The sequence below is a fragment of the Salvelinus sp. IW2-2015 genome, linkage group LG4q.1:29 (genome assembly GCF_002910315.2).
Source record: "Salvelinus sp. IW2-2015 linkage group LG4q.1:29, ASM291031v2, whole genome shotgun sequence".
NCBI classification, from domain to species: domain Eukaryota; kingdom Metazoa; phylum Chordata; class Actinopteri; order Salmoniformes; family Salmonidae; genus Salvelinus; species Salvelinus sp. IW2-2015.
This window is the reverse complement of record NC_036842.1, coordinates 88,599,959-88,621,724: the sequence shown is the minus strand read 5'-3', so window position 1 is coordinate 88,621,724 and position 21,766 is coordinate 88,599,959. Positions and strand designations below refer to the sequence as shown.

The 21,766-nt window shown below is 43.8% G+C and overlaps 1 pseudogene; it reads right to left on the bottom strand.

Moving 5' to 3' along the window:
• Positions 1-2,882: 2,882 nt before the first annotated feature.
• Positions 2,883-21,766, bottom strand: part of LOC111961051 (SH3 and multiple ankyrin repeat domains protein 2-like) — a 158,160-nt pseudogene continuing 139,276 nt past the window's right edge.

Here is a 21,766-nt window from a genome sequence, read left to right as displayed (position 1 = left end):
TCCAGTAGGTCTGTCAGTCATGTATTAATCCTCCAGTAGGTCTGTCAGGTCAGTGTATTAATTCTCCAGTAGGTCTGTCAGGTCAGTGTATTAATCCTTCCAGTAGGTCTGTCAGGTCTGTGTATTAACCCTCCAGTAGGTCTGTCAGGTCTGTGTATTAACCCTCCAGTAGGTCTGTCAGGTCTGTGTATTAATCCTCCAGTAGGTCTGTCAGGTCGCGTGTATTAATCCTCCGGTAGGTCTGTCAGGTCAGTGTATTAATCCTCCAGTAGGTCTGTCAGGTCAGTGTATTAATCCTCCAGTAGGTCTGTCAGGTCTGTGTATTTATCCTCCAGTAGGTCTGTCAGGTCAGGTGGACTACTCTTCTTTTCCTCACAGGAGGAGAGACATCAAAGTGTCCGTCTCTTACTGGCCCAGTTAGAACAGTCATAGGATTAGTTGATGAGTCTATACTGCATCCAGGTGTAGTTGTGGAATATTTCAGTTGTTTGCATGCTAACTCAGGGTCTCTGTTTAATGTTTCAGCTCATTATTTTCTAAAAAGCAACACCTCTTTCTCTCTTGTCCTCTAACCTAGTGTGTTCTCTACTCTCTCTCTCTCGCTCTCTTTTTCTTTCTCTCTCTAACTCTACTCTTGCTCTCTCTGTCTCTCTCTCTCTCTTTGTCATCAACCCTAATGTGTTCTGTACTTTCTGTAGGGGTCCGGACAGTGGGTCCCTCTCCTCAGGTACACAGCGGAATACCACAAGTCTCTTTTGCTGCCCAGCTCCCCCCGAACGTGCCTGCCCCATCTCCAAACCGACAGACAGAGAGTCCCTCCCACCACAGAGCCCCAGCCCCATCCTCTCTCCCCCAGACTCAGGCCTCGGCTGTGCCTCCTCTCTCCCTGCCACCTCTCCCACCCTATCAGACGTGTTCGGCCTGCCCACCCCCCCCTCTCAGCCTGGGGCACGGGGAGCAGCCGCTCGCCCTCCCCCCTCACCCTCATCCAGGCCGTCTCCAACAAGCCTTTTGCCACCAAAGCCGGTTCTGATGTGGAGCAAACATGACGTGGCCGACTGGCTGGAGAGCCTAAACCTAGCTGAGCACAGAGACACCTTCATGGACAACGACATCGAGGGCAGCCACCTGCCCAGCCTGCAGAAGGACGACCTCATAGACCTCGGGGTGACCAGGGTCGGACATCGATGAACATAGAGAGAGCTTTGAAACTTCTGATGGACAGGTGAGAAGTGAGGAGGGTGATGAGGTCTCTGAGTCTCCAACACTACAACTTCACAACAGGCTTCTAAGTTAATGTCAATTATGTCCATAACAATCATTTTTATTTATGTTGACTTATTTAAACTTATACTTACTGTATAATTGTTATGATGATGCTTGTTTTGTTGAAATTTAGAATATCCTCATGTATCCTGAAGAAATTGCAACTTGAAACAGCACTGCAGTTTCCTGAATAAGCAAGAAGGTCCCCAGAGTGGGATAGAGTGGTCCCAGGTGAGGCAGAGCTGCTCTGTCAGTAGGAAGGAAGGAAGTAGATACACGGGATGTGGCTGTGATATGGAATATACTACACTATCAAACACAACAGCAGCTTAATCGCTATGGGATTTACGGACTTCTGAAATCAACCTCATTTAAATGCATAACCAGAACCAGCTTGTGTGTGTGTACCTGTTTGTGTGTGTGTTTGTCCGTGTGTGTTTATGTGTGTGTGTCCGTGCGTGTGTCCCTGTGTGTCCGTGTCCTAACAGTGTTTTCCTTCCCATAGAAACTAACAGTGTTTTCCTTCCCATAGAAACTAACAGTGTTTTCCTTCCCATAGAAACTAACAGTGTTTTCCTTCCCATAGAAAGTAACATTATTTTTATTTGAAAGTGTCAGAAGATCTCTATTCAATTATTTATGTATCAGGTTGAATCAGGTTAACCTAATATCTCATTCTGATCAGGCTTGTTCTGTGCTCTGCAGTATATTCAGCATGAACCACACTGGTAGCAGAGCTTTGGTGGTACAGCCATGACTTTTAGAGTTAGCCTCATCTGGTCTGCTCTGTAAATAACCACAGCTTTCCATAATAAATGAGTTTGTTGCTATCCCAGAGGACTGCTGTAGGGTGGAACGCACAGTGTCTGTAAGAAATGCCATGCCGGCTTACGTAGCCTGCTGTACAAACAAGATATATGCCAGTTACACAAATAGACATACCGTACGCGCAGCGATAAACAAACGTACAGACAGTGACCTGCGTACACAAAACTGTTCTAAATACACACAAATATGCATTCATATCTGCAAAACCCAAGTACACAATAACAGCCTACAATCATACATCCCACACATACACCACTCCATAGCCTACATCTGTTGGAGCCTCAATGTATACACACACACATTCATATCTAGTCTACGATGACAATCTACTTCTAGTGATTTGCGGTGACTGGTAGAGAAATGAAGAGGAGGGTTAACTGACGAGAGAAGGGCCATTGATACTTGACCAACTCTGGGTTTGTTGAAATGACAGACGATTGAGAGACAGGTTACACACACACCATCCACCCCTGTTAAAACAAACTGTGGATGCATCCCAAACGGCACACTATTCCCCATTCCCCTATGGGCCCTGGTGCACTAAGTAGGGAATAGGGTGCCATTTGGCACGCAGCCTCTGTGCTATTTTGAACCGTGCTGCTAGCGACACACAGTGACACACCGCTCACCCCTTCCTTCGGAGGAAAGCACTGTGGCGGTTTGGTCTCTATGATAATCAGACTGGCATGACGTTGTTGCTCATCTACTCCTCAAGGCTGCTGCTCTCATTATTAGGTTGCTAGGCAACTCCTTCTGCTCTCCGGCAGAACACACACACACAGAGTAGCCTACCTGGATCCAAAAACAGTCCTACATCCTGAGGAAGAAGAGTCTATCCCCTCTCCTGGCTTTGGTGTCCTGTCCTTGTTCTGCATGTCCTGGGGGTTAGAACCTGGAGGGTCTCCCCATAGCTTGGAGGTTCTTTGAGTTGGTGTTCTGGGGGACTCTGAGGAGACGCTGGCCCCGGGGGGAGGCGGTGGGACGGAGGAAGGTGCGGCGAAAGTTCTTATGTTCTCCTCTCTATCCATCAAGGCAGGGTCCTTGTAAAGTGCGTTGCTCTTGTTTGCGGCAGGTTGCCTGGTTCTTGACTTTGAAGTCCGGTCCACCAGAAAGGCCTGTCTGTCTGCATAGACTGTACATGTGTTGTCCAGCACCTCGCCACCCTCGGACGACAGCGTGGAGATACTGGATACGGTGGACATAGTGCTTGTAGTCTCCAGCTGGGGGTCTCCAATACTGCGGCTGTCCGGCTCCACATCAATGCCCGAGTCACTGATAGGATCGTAGCTCTCCAAGAGGGCGTGGGGGAAGCAGGGGGGCGTACAGTTGGTGAGCACCGCAGGCCGTTTGATCATGGTCTGGTCAGGGTGGCCTGGGGTGTTACCGTGATAGGGATAGAAGGGGGCTAGAGATGATGGTGCCCTGCCAGCATTTCGTTGCTGTTTCAGGAGCTCAGCGATCGCCCCCTTTTGGTCCTCTGGGATGTCGAAGCTGTTGGCGAACTCGAGCGGCGGTGGCAGTGGGTCAGCAAAGAACTCATCGTCGATGTCCACGGAGGGAACACAGGGTGGAGGGGGGATACTGAAGGGTAGTTTGACCGGCTCGTCTACTGAGGTGACGGTGATCATGGTCTTACTACCTCTGGGTCCAGGGCCCATAGAGTGGGGGTTGTGGGGATTAGGGGAGGCCATTTTGGGGGTGTTAGGTTGGTTGGGGTCCCGGAGCTCACTGGGGGTGCTGTCTGGACTGACCGCCCCGTCCCTCTCCCCCACAGACAGGTTGTTCTCGTCAGTGGTGTGGACCATCAGCAACCCAGCTGACTTCTGCTGAGACGTGTCACCAATGTCTATCAACATGTTCTTCTTCTCCTCTTCTCTCTGAGGACGGGATAGACTCTTGTCCTTGTCTTTGGCCAACGGGTGGTCGTATTTGGACTCTGTCTCGTATTTTGCCTCTGTCATCTGCCTACGAAGCCCCGCCCTGCCCGGTCGACCCATGGTGGCGGTCGAGGAGAAATTTGCGCCCATGCCGGTCCTCAGCTTGGTGTCGATGAACAGAGGCTTGTTCAGGTCAGGTTTAGGCGGTTCGGTCTTCAGCGGGAGTGGCTGGGACTGCTCTCTCATGGCCCGGTCCCGTGCAGCCAGAGCCAGGGCCAGAGGGGAGTTGGGGTCCAGAGGCTTCCCTGTGACTGGGTGGACGTAGCGCCCACTACTGGAGGTATAGGTCTTGGTGGGCAGACTGACCGGGCTGTGGTGGCCAGTGCGCGTGTGGAGCGGCTCTCTCACAACAGTGGGCTCCGGAGTGTTGAAGACCGCTACGTTACCCCCTCTTCTGGGGATGCTGAGTAGTGAGGCAGGTGGGGCCATGAGGCGACGCAGGCGCTCGTCACTACTGAACATTCCCTCGTCGATGGACTTGGAGTGGCGGAGGCGAGGCGCAGGCGCGGGAGGCGAGTCTTCTTCACCCTGGTCGGTGAACCTGTAGGATGGGGAGTTCTGGTGAGAATCCACCATCCTCATCTCACGTTCTCGCACTGCGCCTGCCATGGCTGTGGCAAAGGGACTGCTGGGGTTGTGTCCGTCGTCCGGACAGAGTTGTCCTGAGTGGTCATGGGATCCAGTCTCTATCTCCATGCTGCTGCCCTGGCTGCTCTTCCCACTGCTAGATGTAGAGGGTTCCTTGATGATGATGGTTGGGATTTTTATGGTGCAGGTCTTCTCTGGGCTGTCCTCAATCTTGTTCTGCTTCATCAGCATGCCCTTCCTCCTCTGAGGTTTGTTGGGGGCAAACAGGCCCAGGTTGCCCATTTTCCCCAGGTCTGAGTATGGGTTCTCTGGGATCTGGGCCCTGCGGTTCAGGAAGCTCTGCTGGGCTGTGAGGCCTTGGCCTGGACTCTGGCTACCCTGGTGGTGGTGGTGGTCCTCAGACTGATACTGTTCCGACTGGGGCTCTGTGCAGTACATTCCCCCCTGTTCCCGCCATCCGTCCCTGCCGCCCGTGTTGGGGTCCCCACCTCGCTCAGGGGCGGTGCCTTTGGGAACAGTGTGTCTGATAGTGCCGTAGCCTCTGCCCTGGGGGTTGGGGTCATTGTTGTAAGGGGGAGATGGAGGGGAGATAGCGGGCGGGGGTGGGATGTCCTCTGATGTGTCCGGCATTGATAGGCTCCTGGTGAATTTCAACATGGGAGGGGTCAGGAACTGAGGGGTGTCCTCTTCTGTTATTCCTGAAAAAGAAACATACATTGACTATTACTTTCCATTAACGGCATTATAGAATTGAAAACTTCAAGGGTGTGTGTGCAGAAAAAAGGTCATTGAATACAGTGTGTGTGTGTGTGTGTGTGTGTGTGTGTGTGTGTGTGTGTGTGTGTGTGTGTGTGTGTGTGTGTGTGTGTGTGTGTGTGTGTGTGTATGCCTGTGCACGCATGTGTACTGTATATAAGTGTGTGCTGTACAGTATGTATGCAGGTTAAATATTTAGCATGGACAGAAACATGTTGATATGTAGTTACCAGATGTTCCTATGGACTTTTGTCGCCTCATGGTCCCCTGTCTGTTTGGCACCCCCAGGAAGGGGCCTCGGCCTCTGGGGCTGCCTGGCTCTCTGGGCTGGGTCTGGGTCTGCATCGACACGTCCTGGCTCTCACACATGGACTGTAACAAAGAGAGGAGAAGAGACTGAGCCTGCATGGGAAACAGTCGGTCAGTTTATAGATCAGTTAGAATGATTGTTGATGTACATTTCCTTTCATTTTATTTCATAGCCCTTTACACTCGTACCCATATACGGGTTGAAAATGGCAGATTTCAAATCAAATCAAATTGTATTCACATTTCCATATCATAAAACTGATGTAATATACAGTGTCAATGTTTATGATGACTATGTTAGATGTACAGTTACAAGATGACCTGCCGTTATACCCTGGGTTGTTCTGAACACAATGAGACTGTTTGTTGTATTGTGAAGAACATTTGCAGTGGACCACACACCTGAATGCACTCATGACTCCATTCTATGCACACCTGAATGCACTCATGACTCCATTCTATGCACACCTGAATGCACTCATGACTCCATTCTATGCACACCTGAATGCATTCATGACTCCATTCTATGCACACCAAAAAGATGACCTGCTTCCCTGAATTGCCTTGTGAAAGCCTAACGCTGTACTTTCTAATTTAGCTAGTCATGTTGGCAAAAGAGCAAGATTAAAAATGATGCTTACCTAACCCAGATTTTTAATTTATAATGGAGCGTTTATGGCTTGAGTAAACAACAGTAATTGTGTAAAGGCGGGGATGCAGGGCTTTATTCCAAACAAAACAACTACAAGTGTGCTTGCTCTAGTTCCTCAATGGCATAGCTAGGAGTCATAAAAATACATTGAAATGCATGATGAACTGTGCACACTTTGGAGAGGTGTGTGGCCACTTGGAAACACCAGCTAGACCTCTCACTTTTATGTTGCACCTATTGTACCCCAAATTTCCCAAGAATATTATTATCATGTTACTGAATGTATCCAGATTTTCTTTATCCTTTTATCAACAAATGCGGCGAAAAGTACAGTAAATGTAAAATGCATATAAAATCAACAGTGTAATGTTTGGATTCAGTCTTGTGTCAGGTGAACTGTTGTGTCCTCAACTTTGGACTAATCATTTTCCCATAATCTCCAAACTGTTCCCTTTTAATTGCTACCTTGGTTACGCATACACTTTAAATATTTATTCCGTAAGAAACATTTCAATTTAGCCCTATCCATATTAGGCAATTCCCACGAGTCTAAGAGGTTATTAACCTAACACATTTATCTGTCCTCTGCTGCAGGTCAACTTGTGAAAGATCTAATGGAAAAGAAAGAACATGAAGCTGTTTAAACCTAAATACTAGTTGAGAAGCAGGTCAGGACCATGAATACCTAACAGATGAAGTCCATCAGGACCATGAACACCTAACAGATGAAGTCCATCAGAACCATGAACAGCTCCTAACAGATGAAGTCCATCAGAACCATGAACATCCCTTTAACAGATGCTGTCCATCAGGAACATAAAAACCTCCTAACAGATGAAGTCCATCAGAACCATGAATACCTAACAGATGAAGTCCATCAGAACCATGAATACCTAACAGATGAAGTCCATCAGAACCATGAACACCTCCTAACAGATGAAGTCCATCAGAACTATGAACAGCTCCTAACAGATGAAGTCCATCAGAACCATGAACACCTCCTAACAGATGAAGTCCATCAGAACTATGAACACCTCCTAACAGATGAAGTCCATCAGAACCATGAACACCTAACAGATGCTGTCCATCAGGAACATAAACACCTCCTAACAGATGAAGTCCATCAGAACATAAACACCTCCTAACAGATGAAGTCCATCATGTACTTCCTATTCCAGCCAGCTTAGCGCAGTAAATTGCAACAGGCAATGGTGCACCCATCAGCATTCTCGCAGCATAGATCTCTATGGTCTTGCTCCAGTGTCACATATCAGCAAACTACACACACAATAATGAAATACATATGCATACGTCACAACATAGTAGTGTAGATAGTAGTAGACTAAAGCCTGGTTAGTGGTTTAAACTTACGTTCATCTCTGGGTTCATGGCCAAGCACCTGCTGTTGGGCCGTGTTTTGACCGTGTTTGCGATCCTTATGTCAGTGTTAGAGTTGTCCCACATGGGCTTCTGAGGAGGCATGTTCTCTTCCACTTTATCTGGAACACAAAGACAGACAGACACCGCTCCACTGTGAGTATAGGATACAATAGCCTACACTCTACATCTGTCTCCAAGCTAAAATGAGCCATCATCTCAGCCAATGACAATCCATTCCGTCAGGCAGAATGGGAAATCAAACCGAGCATTAAGGAAAAGGGAACAGAAATAGTCACACTGACATTGGTCAAAGTCAAAGCCGTGCAAGCTAGCTATCACTTTCTTTTGGTTCTATGATTTAGCTGTTTTGGTCTGTTTTTAAACTCCTTGGCTGCGACCTAAATGGCATCCTATTCCCTATCCAGTCCACTACTTTGGACCAGGGCCCATAGGGCTCTGTTTAAAAGTAGTGGACTATATGAGTTAGGGTGCCATTTAAAACGCAACCCTTAAATAATTGACAATGAGTGACAAGAAGTTGGTAAGACGGCACAAACTGATCTGGACCAGGCTATAGTTCAGCGGAAACTGCACAACCAACATGCTAGTGGTTTTGTCCTTTTTTTCTCTTTTTGAGCGCTCCCATGCATGGGACGATTACTTAGAGTGACTGAGAATACAATCCTCTTCTTTAGACGCTCATTATCTGAAGACTGATCATCTAGAACAGGAAGAAAAGGCAGTTCAGATAGGGACATCCATACGGTATCTAGAGTTATTCTGATTATACATTCAAAACACCCTTCTCTCTCACTGCTGTCAAAAACCTGTGAACTGGGGAGAGAGGGCTATAGGCTACATCCTACTGTCTTCATGAAATACATTATTACTGAATTAAATCTAACCAAGAGCAGGTTGACATTTAGTGTCATGAGTTTTGTCCTGAAGGTAGAACTGAGTAATTTCCCTTTAGATAGGCCAGCTACAAAGTTAAAATTGGCTATATTGTAAAAATGTATGAAAAGAAGGTTAGGGTTAAGCATTAACGTTAGCAGTGTGGTTAAGGTTATGTTTAAAATCAGATTTTATGACTTTGTGGCTGTGCTAGCTAGTGACCACTCCGCAGAGCTGCCTCCAGAACAAGATTCATGATGAAAAAGGCTAACCTGCTAAGCAAGAGCAGTTTATGTTTGATGCACATTGTCTGCTATTAGTGTATTAATAACCTTTATCGAAAGACACAGTGTATGACAAATGATAAACATGACTGTTCTCTATTTAAACCCCTGTTGACAAAACAGCTTCATACAGTAATACTCTGATCCTTCTGTCTGCATACTAAGCTCACAGACATGACCATGTGTGTACTGTATAATTAAGACAGAGAAGATTCCAGTGCTGTCTAAAAACATTCTCACCATCACTGGCCACCCATCTATAGCTGTCTCTCTGTCACATCCGCTGATACAGTAACATAGCAGTATTTATGGCAGTAAGGAACCCTGGTGGATTGATGTGAAGAAGCCACACATTCTAAGACACCTCAGTGTCTGGTGTCAACATGCATTCTAGACTTCTAGAAGCATTGCTGCAAATCTCCAGTGTTCTGGTGTGAAGTAGTGGAACACAGAGCGAGGCCGTTACAGCTGAATAATGCGCCTAAGACTAGGCAGCAGCAGGACTGTACACTCTTAGAAAAAAAGGTGCTATCTAGAATCTAAAAGGGTTCTTTGGCTGTACCCATAGGAGAACCCTTTGAAGAACCCTTTTTGGTTCCACGTAGAACCTTTTTGGTTCCATGTAGAACCCTTTTCAGAGGAAAAGGTGCTCCTATGGGGTCAGCCAAAGACCCCTTTTGGAACCCTTTTTTCTAAGTGTATATAATATTTTTTTGCAGGTAGAATGTTCTCCTGTTATAGTTGACAATGCACTGTACTCTATGCAGCATTATTGCCATGGCAACATCTTGTTTCTGTATGAGTATGAGTCAAATGCCTATTTGTAATGGGCCCATTGTATAACAGTGTTGTGCCCTTAAAGTTAAGTCTGTAGTGTATTCTGAGAAGGCAGCTACCTACTCTCTGATATACGCAGCTGACTGTTGTGCATTAACTCTAGGTCTTCTAGTTATTATCCCATAAAGGTGTTTCAGATCATTTTATCATGACAGAAAACACTACAACCATTTTAGAAGGTTACAAATCTGTGGTTAAAGTAGAGGGATGCATCCTAATCCCAAATGACACCCTATTCCCTTTATAGTGCACTACTTTTGACCAGAGCCCATAGTGTTTTGGTCAAAAGTAGTGGACTATATAGGGAAAAGGGTGCACTTTTGGAAACAGCCAAGATCTCTGCTGTTGCTTTTTTCCTGATCTTGCATAACTGTGTCTAAAAGAGGGCCATAACCATGAATAATGCATGAGAATAGCACTGCGCTCTCACACTGAACTGAAGTACGTAGGCTTTGCTGTGAAAAGTTAGTGTTTAAAAAGGTTCTTGTTCAGAAGGGCATTTTCATATGCTGTTAATTTTTACGACACCCCTGTTTAGGTTACAAACCCTAGAAAACAAACACTAGTTCACCTTCATACCCACTAAATGCCCTCTAAAGTCCAATGAGCATGCAGGTAAAGTACACTGAGTATACCAAACATTAGGAACACCTTCTTAATATTGAGTTGCACCCCCCCCACCCTTTTGCCCTCAGAACAGCCTCAATTCGTCGGTGCAAGGATTCTAGAAGGTGTCAAAAGCGTTCCACAGGGATGCTGGCCCATGTTGACTCCAATGCTTCCCACATTTGTGTCAAATTGGCTGGTTGTCCTTTGGGTGGTGAACCATTCTTGATACACATGGGAAACTGTTGAGCGTGAAATACCCAGTAGCGTTGCAGTTCTTGACACAAATCGGTACACCTGGCACCTACTACCATGCCCTTTCAAAGGAACTTGCACCTTTTGTCTTGCCCATTCACCCTCTGAATGGCACACATACACAATCCATGTCTCAATTATCTCAAGGTTTAAACATCCTTATTTAACATGTCTTCTTCCCTTCATCTATAATGATTGAAGTGGATTTAACAAGTGACATCAATAAGGGATCATAGCTTTCACCTGGTCAGTCTATATCATGGAAGGAGCAGGTGTTCTTAATGTTTTGTCCACTCAGTGCCTAGCTAAGGATCTAGTGAGTGAGAGAACATATCATCAAGTATATAGCATTCAATCTAATTGAACACAATCGTAAACAAATATGTAGTAAATCAAGTCAAAAGAACAGCAGTTGTTTTGTACATATACTGTATAAAGCATGCCGATCACACTTACCACCCATCTTTTTCCTCAAAGTGGCTTACAAATTAGAAAACGGAAAGAATTTATATAGCAGATGATCAAAAGTAATCAACAAAATAATCTCTCACCATCAACACAGGCTATTATGCAAAAACAGTGTAATATTGTCATTTAAAGCTGAATTATATTATAACCACTACTGACAGTTGTATTTTCATTAAGCAATTGTATACAAGCTTCCAAACATGCCACTTGCCCCATAGACAAAGATATAGAATGATCAGTAATCCCATAGACAAAGATATAGAATGATCAGTAATCCCATAGACAAAGATATAGAATGATCAGTAACCCCATAGATATAGAATGATCAGTAACCCCATAGACATAGAATGATCAGTAATCCCATAGACATAGACATAGAATGATCAGTAATCCCAGACATAGAATGATCAGTAATCCCAGACATAGAATGATCAGTAATCCCAGACATAGAATGATCAGTAATCCCATAGCAAGACATAGAATGACCAGTAATCCCATAGACATAGAATGATCAGTAATCCCATAGACAAAGACATAGAATGACCAGTAATCCCAGACATAGAATGACCAGTAATCCCATAGACAAAGACATAGAATGACCAGTAACCCCATAGACATAGAATGACCAGTAATCCCAGACATAGAATGATCAGTAATCCAGACATAGAATGATCAGTAATCCAGACATAGAATGATCAGTAATCCCAGACATAGAATGACCAGTAATCCCAGACATAGAATGATCAGTAATCCCAGACATAGAATGATCAGTAATACCAGACATAGAATGACCAGTAATCCCATAGACAAAGACATAGAATGACCAGTAATCCCATAGACAAATAGACATAGAATGACCAGTAATCCCATAGACAAAGACATAAAGAAGACTCCATAACTAGATGACCAGTAATCCCATAGACAAAGACATAGAATGACCAGTAATCCCATAGACAAAGACATAGAATGACCAGTAATCCCATAGACATAGAATGATCGGTCCAATCATGATATTTCTATGACCGGCCCTTCAAAAGACATCTACTGCAGAACAGTTGTAAGCGACATATGAGTCAGCAATAAATTAAAAGCTTTTCAAAAGATGAGTTAAATCAAAGCTATTTACATACAGCATACAGCTCTGAGGTAAATCAATCAAACAATCAATTAAATGTCTAAGTAAATTAATAATATATATTTTTAAAGCGTATTAAATTCAATTTATGATGACATGGCGTGGAATTATGCAATTGTTATGATGGTTGAAAACAGTTGAAAATGATCAGTCATGCTGGCTAATGATCTCTTTATCACTTTAGATGATTCAGCAGCGTCCTTCAAAATGTTCTCTCCAGCTCTCTTCAGATCAAACCCTACAGAGCAGAATAGCTTTGTGCCTTTTTACAAAGTACATAATTGTTCAAGCCCCCTCAAAGAAGAATAAATATAGTCATCTCTTAAATGACGTAAATGAACATTTAAAAATTAGAGATAAAAAAAAAAAGCAGAACTGTGAGATGCGTGCAGCTGTGACCAAACACTAGCTAAGGTATACTGCATACCTTTGTCCACTGTAGAGGCAGGTATTGAAAAGAAATCAGGAGTGCACAGTTACTTTTAAATAGGTTTTCCAGATAATCAAATCACTAAACAAACACACAGAGAACAAATCACAAGCATACAAAATGCATTTGATCTCTTGGAATTCTATTCTCACAGGTCCACGGGTATATGGAGGATGCTTTGCTGATTCCTACCTAGCTCCTCCAGCTCTGAGGTCATGGATTTGGAGCGCATGGCCATGGACAGGGCAGCGGGAGGAGTCCTACGTGGAGGTGTGGCCACTGCAATGACACAACACACAAAAGCACAGGTATATTCAAGGATGTGATAGAGCTGACTCTATTCTATCTGACAGAAAATAATTTCTGTTCTACATTATACATTTCTAGCTGAGAGTTCTGTAATGTTACATCATCCTGTACAGGCCCCAAGTGTGACATTTATTATAGACAGAACAGGAGTTTGGTGACTCCTTAATTGAGGAGGATGGACTCGTGGTAATGGCTGGAGTGGAATGGTATCAATGTGGTTGATGCCATTCCATTCGCTCCGTTCCAGCCATTATTATAAGCCGTCCTCCCCTCAGTAGCCTCCAGTGGTAGACAGGGATGTTAAAAAGCAGGCAAACTTTTTTAAATGCCTGTGCTGCAGCAACGCTGGATTGTTCATGTGACAACGTCACAAGTCTCGCAGGGTGACACCAATCAAGCAGGGTGACGCCATGCAAGCGCCAAGTTCAGTAGCAATCTTCTAACAAAAACATCTAAAAATGTATTTCCCAAATATGCCCCTGACAGTGCAGTTACATCCACTTTGAATTGGACCTGTGCTGCAGTACAGGTTAACTTTGAATGCTCCAACTGTAAAAACCACCGTCTCAACTTCAAGGCTGAAAAGCACCAGTGAATGTTCTTCTAGCAGTCAGCTTCTAGCTTCCTGATATATTACAGTACAGTACAAGGACGGGCCACGACAGTTTAGAACCACCTGGATTCAAATACTATTTGAAATATTTAAAAAACTTTGAGCGTTTGCTCTAGCCTGCCTGGAGTATGGGGTTTGATGTTTTGGGTCTATCTATTGGTCCATTAAGCCAGGCAAGCTAAATCGAGGACAGATTAAGTATTTTAAATGATTTCAAATAGTATTTGAACCCAGCTCTGGTTTGAGGACCAGCTGGGACCCTCACTGTGGATTCACCCCAACCGATCAGACATTGATCCCACTGGCCAGGTGGTGTAGGGCAGAGCAGCAAGGTGAGAAACAGAGAGGATAAGAGGCTTACCTTTCTTCCTGGCCGTGTCATCAGGGTCCAGATTCCTGCTAACTGTCACCACTTTGATGATGAGCCGGTTGCCCCCGTGTCGGATCGTATTGACCACCTGTTTGTGGCCCACCTTCACAACATTTTCCTGGTTCACCTGCAAAACAGAGGACAATACACCTGGGAGTCAGTACAACATGAACCTTCAGGACTCAATGTAACATCGCAACCCTAAAATACAGCTGTAACAGAACGTATCAGATGTTACATCTCTCAATAACAACTCACTATCAAGCTGATATGAACTCGGCAAAGTCAACATCACTTCAGGACTCAATGACCGGACAGAAATATAACATTACAACCCTAACATAAAATTGTAACAAATCCGTATCCCCATGGAAACAACTCTCCATCATCAAGCTGCTCTGAAATGCAGCATATCTTCATTACTCCATGATGTAAAACCACAACCCTTAAAATAGAAATGCAACAACCCGGCAAAACTTGGCAAAGTATTGAGGTTTGACTGAGATTGACGGTGATTATATATCTTCAGTAGTTTTTCGGTATTTCCTGCTCAGAGTTCTCTTGTGGTGTTTCAACCAGATTTTATGGACTGATTCCAGCACAGTATTTCCTGCTTGGAGGTCTCTGGTGATATTTCAACCAGGTTTTATGGACTGATTCCAGCACAGTATTTCCTGCTTGGAGGTCTCTGGTGGTATTCCAACCATCCTGTATAACAGATGTACTGTACACTCTTAGAAAAAAGGGTGCCATTTATAACCAATATAACCTTTATAATACATACATCTCTAACCTGCCTTGGAACCTTGTTTGTTCCAGGCAGAACCCTTTTGGGTTCCATCTAGAACTCCTTCCACGGAAGGCTTCTGAAATGTGTAATGTCCACTTAGAAATGTCAGACCTAATTTTCCTTTACAAAACACTGATCAACCCCTACAAAAATATCCATTAATTATAATCCACATAATAATTCACATTTCTTGTTGCTCAAATTAAGACCCTACATCTGTACACTGTGCTACAATCTAATAAACTGTTAATGGACTGTTCTCATTCCTGTATTTCCTGGCCAGAGGTGGTCTCTGAGGTGTTCAACCAGCCTGTATTTTCACTGTGCTGCTGTCTAATGAATCATTGTTTCCAGCCACTCAATCAGGTCCTCAAATCAGGCCCAGGTAACTTTAGCCACCGCAAGCTAAAAATGAATAGAAGAAATATGGCATGTGATCCCGTGACCAAAATCACCTGAAATCAACTCCATATTTGGTTTGATGTTACGTAAAGATGATTTGGCCTTTTAAATAAATTCCATAGATTTTTAACTAACTGTGGCTCTAGTTAGCTGAAGTTTGTAGTGGCTGTTTAAAGAAAACCGAACCATGGATTACAATTTCTCCTGGCCCATGGACTACTTTCTGGGTGATGAACCATCTAACATCATGTTGTAAAATAGTGAACTACTCCTTTAAAAATACAGATTGTACTGCCTGTCCCACTCTTGAATACAAACATAGAAAACTGCTGCTCCTAGCCATGTTTTCACTCAGCCTCTTCTAGTATGAACATCATCTTCTTCTAATAACACAGTATGACAGCATCCTCTTCTAATGACACAGTACAGTATGACATCACTCTTCTAATAACACAGTACAGTATGACATCATCCTCTTCTAATAACACAGTATGACATCATCCTCTTCTAATAACAGTACAGTATGACATCATCCTCTTTTAATGACACACGTACAGTATGACATCATCCTCTTTCTAATAACACAGTATGACATCATCCTCTAATAACAGTACAGTATCATCCTCTTCTATACACAGTACAGTATGACATCATCTTCTTCTAATAACACAGTACAGTATGATTTCATCCTCTTCTAATAACACAGTACAGTATGATTTCATCCTCTTCTATAACCAGTACAGTATGACATCATCTTCTTCTAATAACACAGTACAGTATGATTTCATCCTCTTCTAATAACACAGTCACGTATGACATCATCTTCTTCTAATAACACAGTATGACAGCATCCTCTTCTAATGACACAGTACAGTATGACATCATCCTCTTCTAATAACACAGTATGACATCATCCTCTTCTAATAACACAGTACAGTATGACATCATCCTCTTCTAATGACACAGTACAGTATGACATCATCCTCTTCTAATAACACAGTACGACATCATCCTCTAATAACACAGTACAGTATGACATCATCCTCTTCTAATGACACAGTACAGTATGACATCATCCTCTCTAATAAACACAGTACAGTATCATCCTCTTCTAATAACACAGTACAGTATGAATCATCCTCTTCTAATGACACAGTACAGTATGACATCATCCTCTTCTAATAACACAGTACGACATCATCCTCTAATAACACAGTACAGTATGACATCATCCTTCCTAATAACACAGTACAGTATGATTTCATCCTGTTATAATAACACCGTACAGTATGACATCATCCTCTTCTAATAACACAGTACAGTATGACATCATCCTCTTCTAATAACCCAGTACAGTATCATCCTCTTCTAATAACACAGTACAGTATGACATCATCCTCTTCTAATACACAGTATGACATCACTCTTCTAATAAACAGTACAGTATGACATCATCCTCTTCTATAACACAGTATGACATCATTCCTCTTCTAATAACACAGTACAGTATGACATCATCCTCTTCTAATGACACAGTACAGTATGACATAATCCTCTTCTAATAACACAGTACGACACTATCCTCTATAACACAGTACAGTATGACATCATCCTCTTCTAATAACACAGTACAGTATGATTTCATCCTGTTTAATAACACAGTACAGTAGACATCATCCTCTTCTAATAACACAGTACAGTATGATTTCTCCTGTTATAATAACACCGTACAGTATGACATCATCCTCTTCTAATAACACAGTACAGTAGATTTCATCCTGTTCTAATACACACGTACAGTATGACATCATCCTCTTCTAATAACACAGTACAGATATGATATATCCTCTTCTAATAATACAGTACAGATATGATATCATCCTCTTCTATTAACATACAATAACATTCAGTAGATCTGTTCTGGGTGACACAGACAAAGACAGAATCAGCATATGCTCTGGGAGCTAGAGCCAACAATCACTCTCAAAACGGGGTTCCTGTCATAAACACTCTGTATCATATCAAACAATCTCTCCACGTTTACTCATCATAAAGGTTCTCAATCTCCATCACAAAGCTAGACAGCTAATACGGAGAGATCTGGGGGGCAGTATTATTGAGCAAGCCTAGCAGTGGAGTGTCTTCTCATTATAGGGACAGTATTGTATTGAGCCAAGCCTAAAGCCAGTGGAGAGTCTTCATCATTACAGGGACAGTATTGTATTGAGCCAAGCCTAAAGCCAGGGGAGAGTCTTCATCATTACAGGGACAGTATTATATTGAGCCAAGCCTAAAGCCAGGGGAGAGTCTTCATCATTACAGGGACAGTATTGTATTGAGCCAAGCCTAAAGCCAGGGGAGAGTCTTCATCATTACAGGGACAGTATTGTATTGGCCAAGCCTAAAGCCAGGGGAGAGTCTTCATCATTACAGGGACAGTATTGTATTGAGCCAAGCCTAAAGCCAGGGGAGAGTCTTCATCATTACAGGGACAGTATTATATTGAGCCAAGCCTAAAGCCAGGGGAGATCTTCATCATTACAGGCCAGTATTGTATTGAGCCAAGCCTAAAGCAGGGGAGGTCTTCATCATTACAGGGCAGTATTGTATTGAGCCAAGCCTAAAGCCAGGGGAGAGTCTTCATCATTACAGGGACAGTATTATATTGATCCAAGCCTAAAGCCAGGGGAGAGTCTTCATCATTACAGGGACAGTATTGTATTGATCCAAGCCTAAGCCGGGGAGAGTCTTCATCATTACAGGGACAGTATTATATTGAGCCAAGCCTAAAGCCAGGGGAGAGTCTTCATCATTACAGGGACAGTATTATATTGATCCAAGCCTAAAGCCAGGGGAGAGTCTTCATCATTACAGGGACAGTATTATATTGAGCCAAGCCTAAAGCCAGGGGAGAGTCTTCATCATTACAGGGACAGTATTGTATTGAGCAAGCCTAAAGCCAGGGGAGAGTCTTCATCATTACAGGGACAGTATTGTATTGATCCAAGCCTAAAGCCAGGGGAGAGTCTTCATCATTACAGGGACAGTATTGTATTGAGCCAAGCCTAAAGCCAGGGGAGAGTCTTCATCATTACAGGGACAGTATTGTTTTGATCCAAGCCTAAAGCCAGGGGAGAGTCTTCATCATTACAGGGACAGTATTGTATTGAGCCAAGCCTAAAGCCAGGGGAGAGTCTTCATCATTACAGGGACAGTATTGTATTGATCCAAGCCTAAAGCCAGGGGAGAGTCTTCATCATTACAGGGACAGTATTATATTGATCCAAGCCTAAAGCCAGGGGAGAGTCTTCATCATTACAGGGACAGTATTATATTGAGCCAAGACTAAAGCCAGGGGAGAGTCTTCATCATTACAGGGACAGTATTGTATTGAGCAAGCCTAAAGCCAGTGGAGAGTCTTCATCATTACATGGACAGTATTGTATTGAGCCAAGCCTAAGCCAGGGGAGAGTCTTCATCATTACAGGGACAGTATTGTATTGAGCCAAGCCTAAAGCCAGGGGAGAGTCTTCATCATTACAGGGACAGTATTGTATTGAGCCAAGCCTAAAGCCAGTGGAGAGTCTTCATCATTACAGGGACAGTATTGTATTGATCCAAGCCTAAAGCCAGGGGAGAGTCTTCATCATTACAGGGACAGTATTATATTGATCCAAGCCTAAAGCCAGGGAGAGTCTTCATCATTACAGGGACAGTATTATATTGAGCCAAGCCTAAAGCCAGGGGAGAGTCTTCATCATTACAGGGACAGTATTGTATTGATCCAAGCCTAAAGCCAGGGGAGAGTCTTCATCATTACAGGGACAGTATTATATTGAGCCAAGCCTAAAGCCAGGGGAGAGTCTTCATCATTACAGGGACAGTATTATATTGATCCAAGCCTAAAGCCAGAGGAGAGTCTTCATCATTACAGGGACAGTATTATATTGAGCCAGCCTAAAGCCAGGGGAGAGTCTTCATCATTACAGGGACAGTATTGTATTGATCCAAGCCTAAAGCCAGGGGAGAGTCTTCATCATTACAGGGACAGTATTATATTGAGCCAAGCCTAAAGCCAGGGGAGAGTCTTCATCATTACAGGGACAGTATTATATTGAGCCAAGCCTAAAGCCAGGGGAGAGTCTTCATCATTACAGGGACAGTATTGTATTGAGCCAAGCCTAAAGCCAGGGGAGAGTCTTCATCATTACAGGGACAGTATTATATTGAGCCAAGCCTAAAGCCAGGGGAGAGTCTTCATCATTACAGGAAGTACAATTATATTGAGCCAAGCCTAAAGCCAGGGGAGAGTCTTCATCATTACACGGGACAGTATTGTATTGATCCAAGCCTAAAGCCAGGGGAGAGTCTTCATCATTACAGGGACAGTATTATATTGAGCCAAGCCTAAAGCCAGGGGAGAGTCTTCATCATTACAGGGACAGTATTGTATTGATCCAAGCCTAAAGCCAGGGGAGAGTCTTCATCATTACAGGGACAGTATTATATTGAGCCAAGCCTAAAGCCAGGGGAGAGTCTTCATCATTACAGGCAAGTATTGTATTGAGCCAAGCCTAAAGCCAGGGGAGAGTCTTCATCATTACAGGGACAGTATTATATTGAGCCAAGCCTAAAGCCAGGGAGAGTCTTCATCATTACAGGGACAGTATTGTATTGAGCCAAGCCTAAAGCCAGGGGAGAGTCTTCATCATTACAGGGACAGTATTGTATTGAGCCAAGCCTAAAGCCAGGGGAGAGTCTTCATCATTACAGGGACAGTATTGTATTGAGCCAAGCCTAAAGCCAGGGGAGAGTCTTCATCATTACAGGGACAGTATTATATTGGCCAAGCCTAAAGCCAGGGGAGAGTCTTCATCATTACAGGGACAGTATTATATTGAGCCAAGCCTAAAGCCAGGGGAGAGTCTTCATCATTACAGGGACAGTATTGTATTGAGCCAAGCCTAAAGCCAGGGGAGAGTCTTCATCATTACAGGGACAGTATTGTATTGAGCCAAGCCTAAAGCCAGGGGAGAGTCTTCATCATTACAGGGACAGTATTGTATTGAGCCAAGCCTAAAGCCAGGGGAGTCTTCATCATTACAGGGACAGTTTATATTGAGCCAAGCCTAAAGCCAGGGGAGAGTCTTCATCATTACAGGGACAGTATTGTATTGAGCCAAGCCTAAAGCCAGTGGAGAGTCTTCATCATTACAGGGACAGTATTGTATTGATCCAAGCCTAAAGCCAGGGGAAAGTCTTCATCATTACAGGGACAGTATTGTATTGATCCAAGCCTAAAGCCAGGGGAGAGTCTTCATCATTACAGGGACAGTATTATATTGATCCACGCCTAAAGCCAGGGGAGAGTCTTCATCAATACAGGGACAGTATTATATTGATCCAAGCCTAAAGCCAGGGGAGAGTCTTCATCATTACAGGGACAGTATTATATTGATCCAAGCCTAAAGCCAGGGGAGAGTCTTCATCATTACAGGGACAGTATTGTATTGATCCAAGCCTAAAGCCAGGGGAGAGTCTTCATCATTACAGGGACAGTATTATATTGATCCAAGCCTAAAGCCAGGGGAGAGTCTTCATCATTACAGGGACAGTTTATATTGAGCCAAGCCTAAAGCCAGGGGAGAGTCTTCATCATTACAGGGACAGTATTATATTGATCCAAGCCTAAAGCCAGGGGAGAGTCTTCATCATTACAGGGACAGTATTATATTGAGCAAGCCTAAAGCCAGGGGAGAGTCTTCATCATTACAGGGACAGTATTATATTGAGCCAAGCCTAAAGCCAGGGGAGAGTCTTCATCATTACAGGGACAGTATTATATTGAGCCAAGCCTAAAGCCAGGGGAGAGTCTTCTCATTACAGGAGACAGTATTGTATTGAGCCAAGCCTAAAGCCAGGGGAGAGTCTTCATCATTACAGGGACAGTATTATATTGAGCCAAGCCAAAAGCCAGGGGAAGTCTTCATCATTACAGGGACAGTATTATATTGAGCCAAGCCTAAAGCCAGGGGAGAGTCTTCATCATTACAGGGACAGTATTATATTGAGCCAAGCCTAAAGCCAGGGGAGAGTCTTCATCATTACAGGGACAGTATTGTATTGAGCCAAGCCTAAAGCCAGGGAGAGTCTTCATCATTACAGGGACGTATTGTATTGAGCCAAGCCTAAAGCCAGGGAGAGTCTTCATCATTACAGGGACAGTATTGTATTGATCCAAGCCTAAAGCCAGGGGAGAGTCTTCATCATTACAGGGACAGTATTATATTGATCCAAGCCTAAAGCCAGGGGAGAGTCTTCATCATTACAGGCAGTATTATATTGAGCCAAGCCTAAAGCCAGGGAGAGTCTTCATCATTACAGGGACAGTATTGTATTGATCCAAGCCTAAAGCCAGGGGAGAGTCTTCATCATTACAGGGACGTATTGTATTGATCCAAGCCTAAAGCCAGGGGAGTGTCTTCATCATTACAGGGACAGTATTGTATTGAGCCAAGCCTAAAGCCAGGGGAGAGTCTTCATCATTACAGGGACAGTATTATATTGATCCAAGCTAAAGCCAGGGGAGAGTCTTCATCATTACAGGACAGTATTGTATTGATCCAAGCCTAAAGCCAGGGAGAGTCTTCATCATTA